General features: G+C 45.1%; 1 protein-coding gene across 1 annotated transcript in view; it reads left to right on the forward strand.

Annotated features, from left to right (window-relative positions):
* Positions 1 to 14,883, forward strand: part of TOP6BL (TOP6B like initiator of meiotic double strand breaks) — a 2,408,555-nt gene that overhangs the window by 86,149 nt on the left and 2,307,523 nt on the right. The gene's annotated exons all lie outside the window — the stretch shown is intronic.

Below are 14,883 nucleotides of genomic sequence, written 5' to 3' on the forward strand. Positions count from 1 at the left end.
CTTTAGAGGTGCATGGTACTTTAAATGTGGGAGTGCCACTTATCCCACCCATCTAGAGACCGAGCTATCCAAAGCACACAGATCTGGAGTTGCAAATTGATGATTTGCAAAATGAATCCGTTTCTCAACAGGACGGTGAATGGAGTTTGGGCAGGTTTTTATTACAGTGATGTTCATAGTGTCTTGTCTCCTTTCTTGCATCTTGTGATCTCTTTGTTGGGGTTGGTGATGTTGCTTCATGCCCACCTGATGCAGTCCTGCCACAGTCCCGCCAAGTATCATGCATCAGGTGTTAGACTAACGCATTTCAGTGTGGTGATCCGCATCACCGCACTGAAATGCATTGAAACGCATTAGCACTGCCTAAACTATATCATGGAGTGAAGTGTGGCAGCTAGCAGTGCTCCCTACATGGCGTGCTCGCGCTATTCCCGCTGCAGGCTTGGGTCTTGCAGCAGAGTTGATGCTGCTGTTAGGCTCGCTGCACAATGCAACAATGTTTCGTTTTGATTTCTGCGTTGCGGCTCTCACACAGCCTGACATCGCGGTAGTGCCCAGGCTAGTCTGATACACCCATTAGTCTGGCGCCAATGGGGAGGGGATGTCTCTTCCTGCTTGAGAAGGCTGGGAGGTTGTTTTGGGAGAAAGCGGCTTGGGCTGGCTACTGGTGTGCTGGGGCTGCCGAAATCATAGCTCTTGCAGCACTGCCTGTTGCTTGCACCTGCCCAGGCCGCTATTGCATGCTGTCTGTCCCACAGTGAATTAATTTATTCATCAAATGGTCAGCTTCACATCATGGAGTCAGTGACCGGCTGTTGCAGTGGCTGTCACTGATTGGACAACAACAGACTTGTGGACTGCTGCCCCCTGAACTAAGGAGGCGGGCAGAAAATCTGAACTGCCACGGTGACTTGTAGTCCGTTTGCTTAGCAGAGTCGCTGCCTGCAAAAGATTCATAGTAAGTACAAGTCACCAGAGTGTGCGCATGCTTATTCGACCCAGCAAAAGCCGTACCTGCTAAATATTTGACTGAACCCATTTGTTCATAAGCAAGCCAAAATACGTGACAATCGTGATTTTTAAAATGACAAAAACATTGATGCAAACATTAACAAATCCCATAAGTCTGCCTTTGTATTTGAATGTGTTTTTTCAATGATTGGCGGGTTTTGTGCTTGTGAGTGACTTTAGGGGACGCGTGTAAGATTGCGAGAATGTTCTGTACATTCCTAATGGAACGTCCCCCCCCCCTCGCTGTGTTTTTATCACAAAGTAGCTCCTGTTGTGCACGGATCCTTTCTTGGATGGTTTTTCTCGCACCTTCTGAGATTGTGGTGAGTGTGTTATTCAAGTCTCAAACGGATGACGATGGTAACCACTTATCACCGCCGGCTGCTGGTGAGCGTGGACCACACGGAGCAGGCTCAGAATGTAGCCGGCCCTTCTGAGTTTGTGTATTTCATTGAGGGCCCAGCCCGCCGAGGATCCATGGTATTGCAGGCTTCGCATATCAGCGGGAGAGGCACTAGGGGCACGTGGCTAAATGGATTTGTCAAGGAGTGCGAGACACGAGACTGGAGCCAGTTGCTGCTTCAGGTTGTATCGTAAAAGAAACTCCCCTGACGATCTCAGAGTTGCGATTTTAGTTGCACTGAAAGGACAAGCATGTAATAAAAGTCTAGTTGCAGCAACTCAAACTAGCATCACGAATAATCATTTAATACAGTCCTCTGCAGCTCTCTACTTTGCTCAGCTGAAAGTATGACCGCTGCCGGAGACTTATCGCGCCGTGGCACACATTTACTTCATGTACAGCTGAGCGTGCGTTGGCATTAGCCTTTCGCTCACTGCTTGTATCCTCGGGCTACACCGAAATGATGCCTCTGCAGGCTGCGCACTGGGCAGCGAGGTAAGCTACAGTGGCTCTACATAACTGTTTTATATTCTAGCAGCTGAGATCTTTTACTGTTTAATACGATGACTTTTGGGAGCAAAGCTAAAGTACTGCTTAAGACAACTTATAAAATATGTTAGCAACCTTCCATTGTTCCTGCTTTACAATACTTTGTACAGCTTCTTAGAATTTCCTGTTGTTCAAATGGATATAATTAGTGATATTTATATATTAGCCTCGTCTTCATTGCTTGATTTGGCACGCGAAAAAGTGTCACTCATACTTGTTGAAATGTCACTCATAATTACACTGAAATTATGAAAACGTCACTCATTTATTTATTTATTTATTTATATATTTATTTATGCAATTTGTACAGTGCGCAAATACCCTGGGGTGTCTCCGCGCTAAGTAGAATATATGCTGTGAGGGGGTTTTGACTTATTGTTGGTCAAATAGCCAGGTTTTTAATAGTCTCCGAAAGGTCATTAAGGAAGGGCTGGTTTTTATATATTGGGGGAGAGAGTTCCACAGTTTAGAGACCGACACGATAAATCGTCTGTCTCCCCAGTTCACTTTTCTTGTTCGAGGAACTGGGAGCAAATGGGCTGAGGAGGAGCGTAAGGCTCTTTTGGGGTTGTATATCCGTAGAGCTTTTTTTAAATAGTCTGGACCTAGGTTGTTGACAGCTTTATAAGTGATACACAACGCCTTAAATTTAATGCGACTCCTAACCGGGAGCCAGTGAAGTTGGCGAACAATCGGGGTGATAGAAGAGAATTTTGAGGTATATGTCAGAATTCTAGCGGCCGCGTTTTGAATTAATTGCATCTTGTTGAGAACTTGTTCCTGGGCGTTTAGCAGCAGAGCATTACAATAATCGATCTTAGAGAGAACTAAGGTACACATTAAGGTTTTGCCTGCTGTGGAGGGAAGAAAAGGCAGTAATTTCTTAACCATCCTTAAAGTGTAAAAGGATGCTGAGACCACTGCCTTAGCATGGCTGAGAAATGACAATCTATTGTCGATTAGTACTCCCAAGTTCCTAACTTTAGCAACCGGGATTGGAGGGGCTCCTAGGTCCGAGGGCCACCATGCTGGGGACCAAGACGGGGTCAATTTACCGAAGATCATGACCTCCGTCTTGTCAGAATTTAATTTTATATACAAATGAAACTCAATACAGAGACAATAAATGTGTCTACAATGTTTTAATCACATTATAGAACAAACCAAGGATATAGTATCCAACATTATCATTTCAAAAAGGTTGAGTCGTGTCCCTGGAGGTGAGGAGGAAGTGATATAGTGAGGGTAGTGCAGGTAGGAAATAGTGACAATAAAAACAGATGTGTATCTTATGTATCCGAAAATCAATTCTGAATATACATAATGGTCAATGATCCAACTGTCAACGGGCCAACTTCCTAATCTTGCCATAACACCATCATTTACAAGTTAAGTGTAAGTCTTTTTGACTCATCTAAATGCACTTAATGTAATTCATTCCACTCTCCTCCTTTTAAAAAAAATATTCATACAATGTTTGAACTCTCCACAGGACATACCGGTCTTCTTGCGGATTTTCTTGAATGTGATTATTTGACAGAAGGCACCAATTTATTAGGTAGGCCCTCTAATGGTGTGTTCATTTTAATTTTAATTGTGCGACTATGGCATTTTTTGAGTAGACAAGTAATGTGTACCTATTACTTGACATTAATAGGTTGCTAGTCCCCTTTTGTCCTGAAGAAGACCCCGCCGCAAGGACTCCACTGATTCCTGCTCTGTCTGGGGTCGAAACGTCGACAAGTCCCTGCTCAAACACAGCCCCCTATCCACTATTGTTACATACTATGTATTGTGGGGCATGTGTTCAATGAAATAATTTTGTTTGGATCATTGACCGTTATGTATATTCAGAATTGATTTTCGGATACATCAGATACACATCTGTTTTTATTGTCACTATTTCCTACCTGCACTACCCTCACTATATCACTTCCTCCTCACCTCCAGGGGCACTACTCAACCTTTTCGAAATGATAATGTTGGATACTATATCCTTGGTTTGTTCTATAATGTGATTAAAACATTGTAGACGCATTTATTGTCTCTGTATTGAGTTTCATTTGTATATAATTATCTTTCTTCCACTGGGACCCCTTCCCTCTTAGCATCATTATGACCCAGGTCCCAGTGACTTGCTCTGGGTAAAACCCCCCTTTCTCATACTCCAGAATTTAATTTTAAGCAATTGTGGTCCATCCAGGAGCTGATAACCATCATGCCTTCCTGAAAGTTGGTCGCAACTGCTCCTCCGTTATTATGGATAGCCAGTACCAGCTGAGTATCATCAGCGTATGATGTCAACCCAATTCCAATTGATTTGATGACCCTCGCCAAGTCCGACACATAGATGTTAAAAAGTGTCGGACTTAACGAGGATCCTTGGGGGACACCACATGGTAAGGAAAAAATAGGAGAGTAAAAGCCATCCAGTTTTACAGACTGTCTGCGGCCTGACAAAAAGGAAGCCAAAAGAGATTTGGCTTTGCCCTGAATGCCAATATGGGCTACACGGTCGATCAAGATGTTGTGATCGACCGTGTCGAAGGCCGCAGACAAGTCCAGTAATATCAGGACTGCTGCACCTCCTTGATTCATAATAACTCTGACTTCATCTGCTGCCTTTACAAGTGCTGTTTTTGTTCCATGCCCCTTCCTAAACCCAAATTGGGTATCGTCAAGGAGGTTGTTCTGGTCAATATAGTCTGATAGCTGACAATTTATAATTTTTTCAAATATTTTTGACGGGAAGGGGAGAGATAGCTTTTGGGCTCTAAGGGATCGAGATTTGATTTTTTCAGTAGAGGTTTTATAGTTACATTTTTCCAGATCGACGGATAAGAGCCCGAGAGAAACATGGCATTACAAATATTTGTGAGAACTGGAGTAATCAGGTTAGTTACTGATTTTAAAATCAGCAGTGGACATGGATCAAACAGAGACCCCGATTTAATAGTTGTAATAAGATCAGCTATCTGCGTTTGAGAAGTTTGGTTAAATTCACAAAAAAGTGTTGGCATGGAGGGGTGGCTACTGTTGGAAGCACTACTATTAGAACTTGTAGATTCAGTGCTCGTCTGTGCAGTGAAGTTAGAATAGATATCATTAACCTTAGACTTAAAAAAATCCGCCAAGTCGTTGCACAGCTTTTGTGATGGTTCTGTCTTGGTACATAATGGTGGAGTAGAGAGCTTCGTAACAACTCGATAAAGTTGATTGGTAGAATTTTTAGCTGATTCTATTTGTTCGAGATAAAAATTCCTTTTCTCTGTAATTAGGAGCTTTCTGTATATGGCAAGTGCTTTTTTATATAAATCTTTATTGTTGTTATCGTAGTCTCTGCGCCAACGCCTTTCTAAATTTCTACACCGTTGCCTTTCTAATCTAAGGGTCTCTGAGAACCAGGGTGCAGACGGTGAGTTACGATTCGGCAGCATTTTTTTCGAGGGAGCTAATGCGGTGAAAGCATTGTTAAGCCAGATATTATAGTTCTCAGAGGCTATTTGTGGATCTATTGTATCCCTTGGTTGGGTAGAGGCTAAGGTAGATTGTAGGGTTGCGCCATCTATATTCTTCCAATCACGTAATTGAACATAGGAGCGATTTGTAGTGCGTACATTTTGGTATTTTTTAATTAAAAGTGTGAACATAACTGCCGCATGATCCATCCACGTTGATGGTTTTACTGAGGGGGAAATAATTTGAGGGTTATTAGTAAATATACCATCAAGGGTATGCCCTGCCTGATGGGTAGAAGAGGTGGTTAATAATTTAAGACCCACTGAGGAGAGATCTGAGATAAGAGTTGAGGTATCTCTATCATTAGTGTTCTCTAAATGAAAATTAAAATCACCTAATATTGTGTAGTTAAAATTGGATGCTATAGGTTCTAATATAGTATTGATAGATCCCAGGAAAGAAGATTGAGGGGTTGGTGGACGATAGAGAAAAATTCCTTTGAAGGACTGCCCGGGAGAAAGCGTGGTAGTAAAGGTTAAAGCTTCTGCGGATTCAATATGGACAGGTTCTATTCTTGTTTCGAACTGTTTTCTGTATATAATAGTAATACCACCACCTTTTTTCCCTAGGAGTCTGTCCTGTCTGACCACCTGGTATCCATCCGGGGTTGCTGCACAAAAATCTGGGCCAGAGGCTTGATCTGCCCATGTTTCTGTGACAAACAGGATGTCTATGTTGTGATTGGATATAAAATCATAGATTTCCATATTATGTTTGTTAAGAGAGAGTGCGTTAATAAGCGCCCAGTAAGCATGTCTAGCTATTGAATCTCCTAAGGGTTGATTCGGCAATTCTTGCTGACAAGGAAGAGTCAGTGTAAACATACAGTTTTGGCATTGCGAAGATTGAAGGTTACAAAAGGAGTCTGCGGTAAAGTGAGGACAGCAAGAACCTCCCATAGTATTCCTTACGTCCCTTAGTTGAATATTAGTATAAGTAATAATTTTGGCACCTTGATGGAGTTTAGAAGAGCCAGGAGACATGGCGCTGAGCGCGGACTTAGCGCGGACGGGCGCAGAAGGGCACCCCTTTGGTGCGGCTTCGGCGCGCCTTCGGTGCGCCCGTAGCGCGCGTCCGCTGCGCGTCCAGAAGTTCATGGGCAAGATATAGTCTAGCCCCTCCTCCAGCTAGACCGCTAACCTCTGGTCCTGCCGGGCTCCGGGACAGACTCAAGATGGCGCCCTGCCCTCCACGCAAACGGCAATGCAGCCGCGATGGACCGGGGCAGGGGCAGCTCAATTCAGCACAGGAAGGTAACAGATATATCAATTGATATCACAGCAGCAATTAGATTGTAAAAACGATGTTTTTAAAAATCGAGTGCAAATGTTAAAAAACAAGCAATTTGGCATACAATAAGCAGAAGAGTACACACTAATAGTAATTATTCATTAGCGCGCCTCGCAGTCTGCCCCTCAGCGTTTAAGCAGAGCAGTAGGAGTTGCCACCACCTACAACTACCGCTTCGCGCTTCAGCTCGTATGCCAAGATATAGTCTAGCCCCTCCTCCAGCTAGACCGCTAACCTCTGGTCCTGCCGGGCTCCGGGACAGACTCAAGATGGCGCCCTGCCCTCCACGCAAACGGCAATGCAGCTGCAATGGACCGGGCAGGGGCAGCACAATTCAGCACAGGAAGGTAACAGATATATCAATTGATATCACATAGCAATCTGAAACCTTGGCAGCTATGTCAGCCTAGCTGTGGCCTAAAAGAGTGCCTCCCATGCTCCGCTTTCTAATCAGGCCCTGCTTACAGCTCTTGGTCGGCGTCAATTGAGTGACTCTGCAGCTGAGTATAATAAATTATGAACACCTTCTAGACTGCTTTATCTATTTTCTGCAATTTTAGCTGCAGTCTCATAAATACGTTGTTTAACAATTATATCTTATGCTTTTAAGCTGTTAACTTAAACATTCTCGTTGCTCAAATGGGTGTAATATCTGATATGTATATGTTTCCCTCCACTTCATTGCTTTATTTTTCTCACAAGCATGTGTCACTCATAGTCGCTGAAATGTCACTCATTATTTCACTGAAATTATGAAAATGTCACACATAGCAATCTGAAACCTTGGCAGCTATGCTGATGTCTTTATTTTAGATTGATGCGCTCCGGGGAGCTTTTGAGATATGTTCTTACTTCTCAAGTTGTCTGTCAAGAGTACTGCTGTTTTACTTTTTACTATCAATAACAAGGGTCGTTTTTGCTTTAATGTTATTTCTCTTGCTTGTCATTACCTCCCAGTCCGTTTTCCTCTCACAGTCCTTACTGAGTTTATCTCCATTTATGCAGAGCCTAATCACCAAACGTGACTTTTCCCTCCCAATCCAAGATGGCCCCTATACCAAAGGGTATACATACATTACTTCCTGGATCTTTTTTTGCAACCTATTTACATCTTGGCTAAAGGTATGTTAACACTTTTTGCTTTTCTTTTATGTTTTAGGACTTGCTTTAGTGGTTTTATGTTATTTTTCGTGGTCACGCTCATATGATGGGCATGCAAGACTACAGTGGGGGTCTTGGGCTTGCTGGGCAGCCTGTGACTGTCCCTGGGAGGTTGGTATGTTTCTTTTTGATTTTTTTCTAGTTCACCATTGCTTTATTTTGCATTATATCCACTATGGTAAGGTGCGCAGCACTCTTTGAAGCTGTGGGATGCAGTATTAGGAGATAGAAGCTATGGGATGCAGTATTAGGAGATCGACACGCGCATGCTGAATTTCCACACTGCTTGTACTCAGCACACCTGGCACCCACTTGGCACCATTTTCGCCTTGTTTTGACGATCCCAGCCGACTTTAGGGCTGAAGATCGAGGTGCAGAGTAAACAGATTCTACGGCGGCCATATTGGGTGAGGGGGCGAGAGCGGTGAGAGCGCTCCAGTCTCCTGTACTTAAGGAAACGGTTGTTCTCCGCGCTAGCGGTCGCGTTTGCGGACGCGCCTCCTCAGCGCCGGAGTCACGCCAGAGTCAGCCCGTCTGCGCCCGTCAGCGTTCCGGCAGCAGACGGCGCAGGACGGCTGGCTGGCATTTCTATTTGGTTGGTGCCTTACTCTTCTCGGCTTTAGCTATGTGTTTCTCTTACTCATCAGAGATCCTCTTAAATCTCCGTCCTCCGGTAGACCGCTGCCACTCTGTCTTTCCTGGTCGCCGTGCCCTTAGAAAAGGTTGCACTGAATGTGGATGGCGTTTTCTTACACACAACAAGCCGCAACTGATTCATCAACCTATCACTACCACTTGCTTACTCCTGAACACACGTTCCCTAGGCTGTCATGCGCTAGATATTTGGAATTTGCTCGATAACTCTGATATTTCCTGCCTTTTTCTCACAGAGACTTGGCTTAGTGATACCTCGGCCCCTGACTTAGTCAACGCCATCCCACCTAATTATTCCATCATCAGGAGGGACAGAACATCTGGGCGCGGGGGTGGTGTGGCCATTATAGTTAACAACCAGCTGCACTGCACTACCTTCCCGATAGACAATATTCAGGACACCGAGGCGCTCGGCTTCACACTTCATTTGTCTCCCCACCAGGCATGTACCGTCATTCTCGTATATAGAATTCCCGGTCCCTTAGGCTCTTTCCTGGATGATTTACAGGTAGCACTTTCAGTCCCATGTCTTAAATCGGAACATTGTTTACTTCTAGGCGACCTAAACATACACATGGATGAGGCCACAAATCCTGACACAATGAAACTCATGGAGGTCACAACAGCATTAGGACTCATACCTTTCATTCATGATCCCACGCATAATAAGGGCCATATTCTGGACCAAGTTTTTTCCACCGTCCCTATTAATGTACTTGCTCCTCAGCCAGTATTATGGTCAGATCATTACTTAATCTCCTTTTTCCTATTAAGTGCCCCTCCCCCTAGACCAAATCCCACTACCTCTGCTAAACGACTTTCCAGGCCTTTTCATCTGCTCTCTAATGAGATGCTATTACAGGCCATGTCATGTTCACCCTGCACCTTGTCAGGCAATGTGGAAATCGATCTTGCTCATTACACTGAATGGCTCACGACTATACTGGCGGATCTCGTGCCCGAGAAAGCCGCTAAACCTGGAAACAAACGTCCTTCTGCCCCCTGGTTCACATCTCAGCTTAGAGAAGCCCGTCAAAACTGCAAGAGAGCAGAAAGAGCCTGGAGGAAAGACTACAATCCTCTTGAGAAAGAAAAATTTAAAAACTTAACTAGATCCTACCACAAGATGATTTGGAGTGGAAAAAAATCCTATCTTGAACGTCGGATAGACGAATCTGACAACTCCTGTAAGGAAATCTTTAAAATTGTTAAGGATTTTACTTCTCCGTCCCTAGGCATCTCTACGCAGTCTCACTCAGAACCTTGGCTGACTGAACTGGCTCATTTCTTTGTAGATAAAATAACATCTATTCAAGCCTCTCTTGCTATTTACTCTAAACAGCCTCAGGATGCTGCTCTTGGTGTCCTTTCCTCTTCACAACCCACTCTCCGGGATTTCCCGCAGCTGAGCCTTGCTGCTTCATTAGACCATCTGACTGGCTTAAAGTCGGGCTCTCCTTTAGATCCCTGCCCAGTCTCTTGCCTCAACAAAATAGCCCCTGCGATAAATGGCCCCATCAACTCCATTCTCAATTCCTCACTGTCTTCCGGCGTAGTCCCCCAGGCTTGGAAGAGCGCTCTCATCCTTCCACTCATAAAAAAAACAGCTTTGGATCCCATCATACATGCCAACTACAGGCCTATTTCTCTCCTCCCCGCTCTGGCGAAGGTGGCGGAAAGACATGTGCACAGATCCATCTCTGATTTCATCGAGAATAACAATCTGTTGCACACTACTCAATCTGGGTTTCGTGCGAATTACAGCTCAGAGACCGCGCTACTTGAAGTCACCACCGCTATCAGAGAGGTCTTGGATACTGGAGGAAAGGCCATGTTGGTCATGTTGGACCTGTCGGCGGCGTTCGACACCGTTCCCCATGATACCCTCCTAACACGACTCTGGGATTGTGGTCTCCGGGGGACGGTGTGGAACTGGCTCAAATCATTTCTAGCTAGCCGTCGACAAACGATCTGGGCGCCACCTCACTCCGCAGCTATGGCAACTCTGGAAGTGGGGGTCCCTCAGGGGTCTATTCTTAGCCCCCTGCTCTTTAACATCTTTCTGGCCCCCCTTGCAGAGGTTGCGGAGTCGTTCGGCGCTCAGATCGTGTCCTACGCTGACGACACCCAGCTCTTGTTCACATACAACAAGAATGAGGTGTTCGATGGGATCCGCATCAGAGGCTGCCTAGAAGCAGTCTTTGATTGGTTCAAAAGACACGGCTTAAAATGCAACTCCGACAAATCGGAGCTGCTCTTTTTTGGATGTGTCTCTGAACCAAACTGGAAAAGTTGGTGGCCACAAGATCTGTTTCCACCTGCCAATGCAAGTACCAAGGCTAAAAATCTAGGAATCATTGTGGACAATGAGCTAACCTTTGGGCCTCAAATATCCTGTCTTTCGGGGAAATGCTTCGGGATCCTGCGGATGCTCAGGAAATTCCTCCCCTTGATTTCTGTGAACCATCGAAGGGTCATTGTTCAAGCACTTGTCGGGTCGCGTTTAGACTATGCAAATGCCCTCTATCTAGGACTCCCTAAATATCTCGTGAGGAGACTCCAAGTAGTCCAAAATTCAGCTGCCAGGGCTATTTATGGACTCCCTAGACGAGCTAGTGCCTCTGACTTGTTGAAGGAACTGCACTGGCTTCCTATAGCCAAGAGGGTTCTCTTCAAAAGCCTGACGCTGACCTACAAAGCCCTTCATGACTCAGGTCCTAGGTATATTAGGAAGCGCCTTGCTCTTTACAAGCCGAGCAGAGCTTTGCGATCTGCCTCCTTGTCTAAAATGGTCGTTCCGTCCATCTAGCGAACCAGACAAGGGGGGCGTTCTTTTCATTACCTGGCCCCACGCCCTTGGAATGAGCTTCCTATTTCCCTCAGACAGGCCCCTAGTCTGATGTCTTTCAGAAAGGCATTAAAAACCTGGCTTTTTACTAGTTAAACTTCGCTGTTCCTTTTATTCTGCAGTTATGTTTCCTTTCCTCAAAGGACTTCTTCGCCAAAGCGCCGGGACACTCCTACTGGAGTAGCCGTTGCGCTATAGAAGAACCCAAATAACATAACATAACATAACATGGTAAATGCGTGATTTCAGGATGGTGCCCCTGCTTTACCTGACTGACGTGCCCTTCAGTTTCCGCCTGTGCTTTGCAGGTGAGGAGCGCGCAGCTGTGTGACCGGCATTTCTATGACTAATATCTAGCTTTCATGATGTGCCGTTCTTTTGCTTCCCTCGAGGGTCACTTTAATTTTTATCTCTCGCCTGGCGTTAGCAGCGCGCATACGCTACTCTCGCCATGTGAGGCCTTTTGGAATCAATACAGATTCCAAGCTAGATGTGCACGCGGACAGACAGAATATGCACATACGCGGGAACTGGATACTTCACTGGTGGCTTGCCACTCTAGAGACATTTGTTTGGGCTCGGCAAACTAAATTGTTCCATATTTGATGCTTTTAATAAGCAGCGCGGCATGCTGTTCTGCTTACTAAAAAGCATCAAATATTGAAAAAAGAGTCAGCAATCTTTGATTGTGCTCATTGGAGCGAGTGTTTGCATGCTTGTATGAGGCAGTTTTACAAGATTCACTGCTGCGTTTTGTCTCCTCGAGTGCGGAGGGACTTCTGCTTTAAGACATGGGTATTTTTTATGTTCTGGGCTTTTAAATCACTGTCATGCTGCATGCCCGTTGTATTTCGGCCTTTGGCGGTAGTGTGTTTTGTAAAGATCCACGTTCATTTCCTGCTGGCGGGGGGGCCTGCACTGTGACAGGGCACGTCCCGGCTGCAAGGGCGCGGGGCCGGCTCTCACTGAATGGTCTGGATGTTCCCTCAGCCCAAGGCCAGCAGAAGTGGGGCATGCCCGGTGCGTTCAGTGAGAACCGACCCTCGTGCATGAGAGCAGGCTTCGATGCACAGAAATGAAATGCGCCTGCGGCGTGCTGCCTTTCAAACATGAAAATATGTGCGGGGCAATGTAATGGAGTGGTGTGGCTCACTGGTTAGAGGCGGCAGACCAGGAAGCAGAGGACGGCCCGGGACCGGGGTTCGATTCCCGATGCGGCAGGGTCGTGAACCAGGGTCAGCGGACTCGATAATTCTCGCCTCAGTGCCTACTCTAACCTGGGATCACACTCGGCAACTCTGGGCATTAGCTTGCCTCATTTCCACAACGCTCTCCACCAACGCCGGGGATGCCTGGGTTCACCTTGGAGGTACCCAGGAGGGACCATCTCACAGGAAAAGCCAGGACGGGTTCCCCAGCTGTCTATAGCGCCAGGACGCCTCAGGGCAACAGTGCGCTTTACAAGACACCTACATTTACATTTACATTTAATGCTTATGGATATAATGCGCGCACTGCGCCATCATTCGTAAAGATCAGTGCACTGATATTTATACCTTCAAAATAAACCGTGCACTGCATTTCTAATGGAATGGAATGTGTTTGATGTGTCGCTGTTTTCTGTCTCACTGAAATGTGTGGGATGCATCACAGTTCCTTGAAATAGGATTTGTGCATTGCACCACCAGGCCTACACAACAAAATATGCACAGTGCACTGTTTTAGCAATGACATGTCTGCACTTGTAATTGTATTTATATGGCTCTTACTACCCCTGACGAGGCGTTAAAATGCACCACTATCACCAATAAAACGTGCAACGCACTGACATTAGCACTAATAAAAATTAGTGCAACGAATACCTTATTCCCAAAAAGTAAACTGTATGCTTTGCAACACTACCCACGCCAAGGATGTGTGAAATGATACACGTTTCCTAAAATGAAATATGTTGAAATGCTTGGCGTACGCTGCTAGTCCCATAAAAGAAATGTGCGCAAAGGGCGCTAAATTCTTATCATGACGTGCACCAAGCCCTGCAGATATAAGTGAAATGTGCAGTGCACGGCTACTCCCAAAAATGAAATATGTTCAGAAGGCGCCAAGATTCCTAAAACATGAAATGTGTGTAGCACACCATCAGGCCTGAAAGTGAGCCACGCACTGCTGCTGACATCAATAACATGTGTTCTGTGCACAGTGATTCACAGCAGTGAAATATGTCCCAGACACTATTGATCACATTACTTGTGTGAACAGGGTTCACTAAATTCCTTGTGCACAACGTCTCACTATTTATTGCAATCCATTTAGTGCAGAGCACCACTATGCGCAACAATAAAACCGTGTGCTCGGCACTATCCTTCCTAAAACTAAAGTACGTGCAACGCACCACGGTTAACTGCAATGCAATATCTGTCAAGCAACACTTTTAAAATAATAAAAATATGTTGAATGCATCATGATTCATAAAAAAGAAAACGGGTTCAGAGCACCCCAGTCGCATTTATTAAATGTGTGCAATGCACCACGAGTCCTCAAATGAAAAGTATCCAATGCACGACCATGTAAATTAATTGAATGTGATCCTTGCTCCACTATTCCCCCAAATAAAATGTATTCATTCGACTTAAAATGAAATGTATGCATTGAACTGCTATTTCTAAAACTGCAATAAGTGCAATATATCACTGTTCAAGTAAGTTGAATATATCCAGTACACCACTGATACTAAAATAGAAATAGTGCACTACTATTACTAACAAGTATTGGAATAGCCAATAGATCTCACCTTTGGGACCTGCTGTATAACTAAATACTTATAAGGTCCCAAAGGCGAGACCTATTGGCTATGCCAATGCTTGTTTCATTCTTGGCAGCCGGGCGCTTCCACCTGCCTAGCACAGATGAGAGCAAGATTTTTTAGGCAACCAGCTGGCTTTTGCTGGAAATACTTTTCCTGTGCAGTGTTTGTTGCAGTTTGTGGTCTGCCTCGCTACTATTATTGGGAGTATTTTTGATGAAGGGTCACTGTGGGCTAGCGGTTAAGGTCTTGGACTCTTCCTCTGAAAGTAATGTGTTCGAATCCTGGTGTTTCAATGGTAGAACGTCTTCTACTTCATGTGATATCTTCCCTGTTGGCTGGGGTGATATGGACACAGATTTGTCAGTTTACATTTTTGTAATTTTTTATTTATATATAAGCTGCCTTCTGTTGCTTTATTTCAGCTGTTCGTCAGATTTCATCTGTTGCTGCCCACTTCACTGGGCGATTAAGGGCCAAATTTGAGAAAAGGTAGCTTGCTCTTGGAGTACTCTTGGTACTTGCGTTCCTGCTCCTCTGCTGGGCTAGGGAGTGAGAGGAGACATGCTTCTATTTGTGGCATGCTGTGGTCTCCTCTGGAGGTGGAGGGGGGCATAGAGGGTACTTTTTTCCTGAGATTTTGCT

Source organism: Lissotriton vulgaris, chromosome 9 (genome assembly GCF_964263255.1).
Source record: "Lissotriton vulgaris chromosome 9, aLisVul1.2, whole genome shotgun sequence".
NCBI lineage: Eukaryota > Metazoa > Chordata > Amphibia > Caudata > Salamandridae > Lissotriton > Lissotriton vulgaris.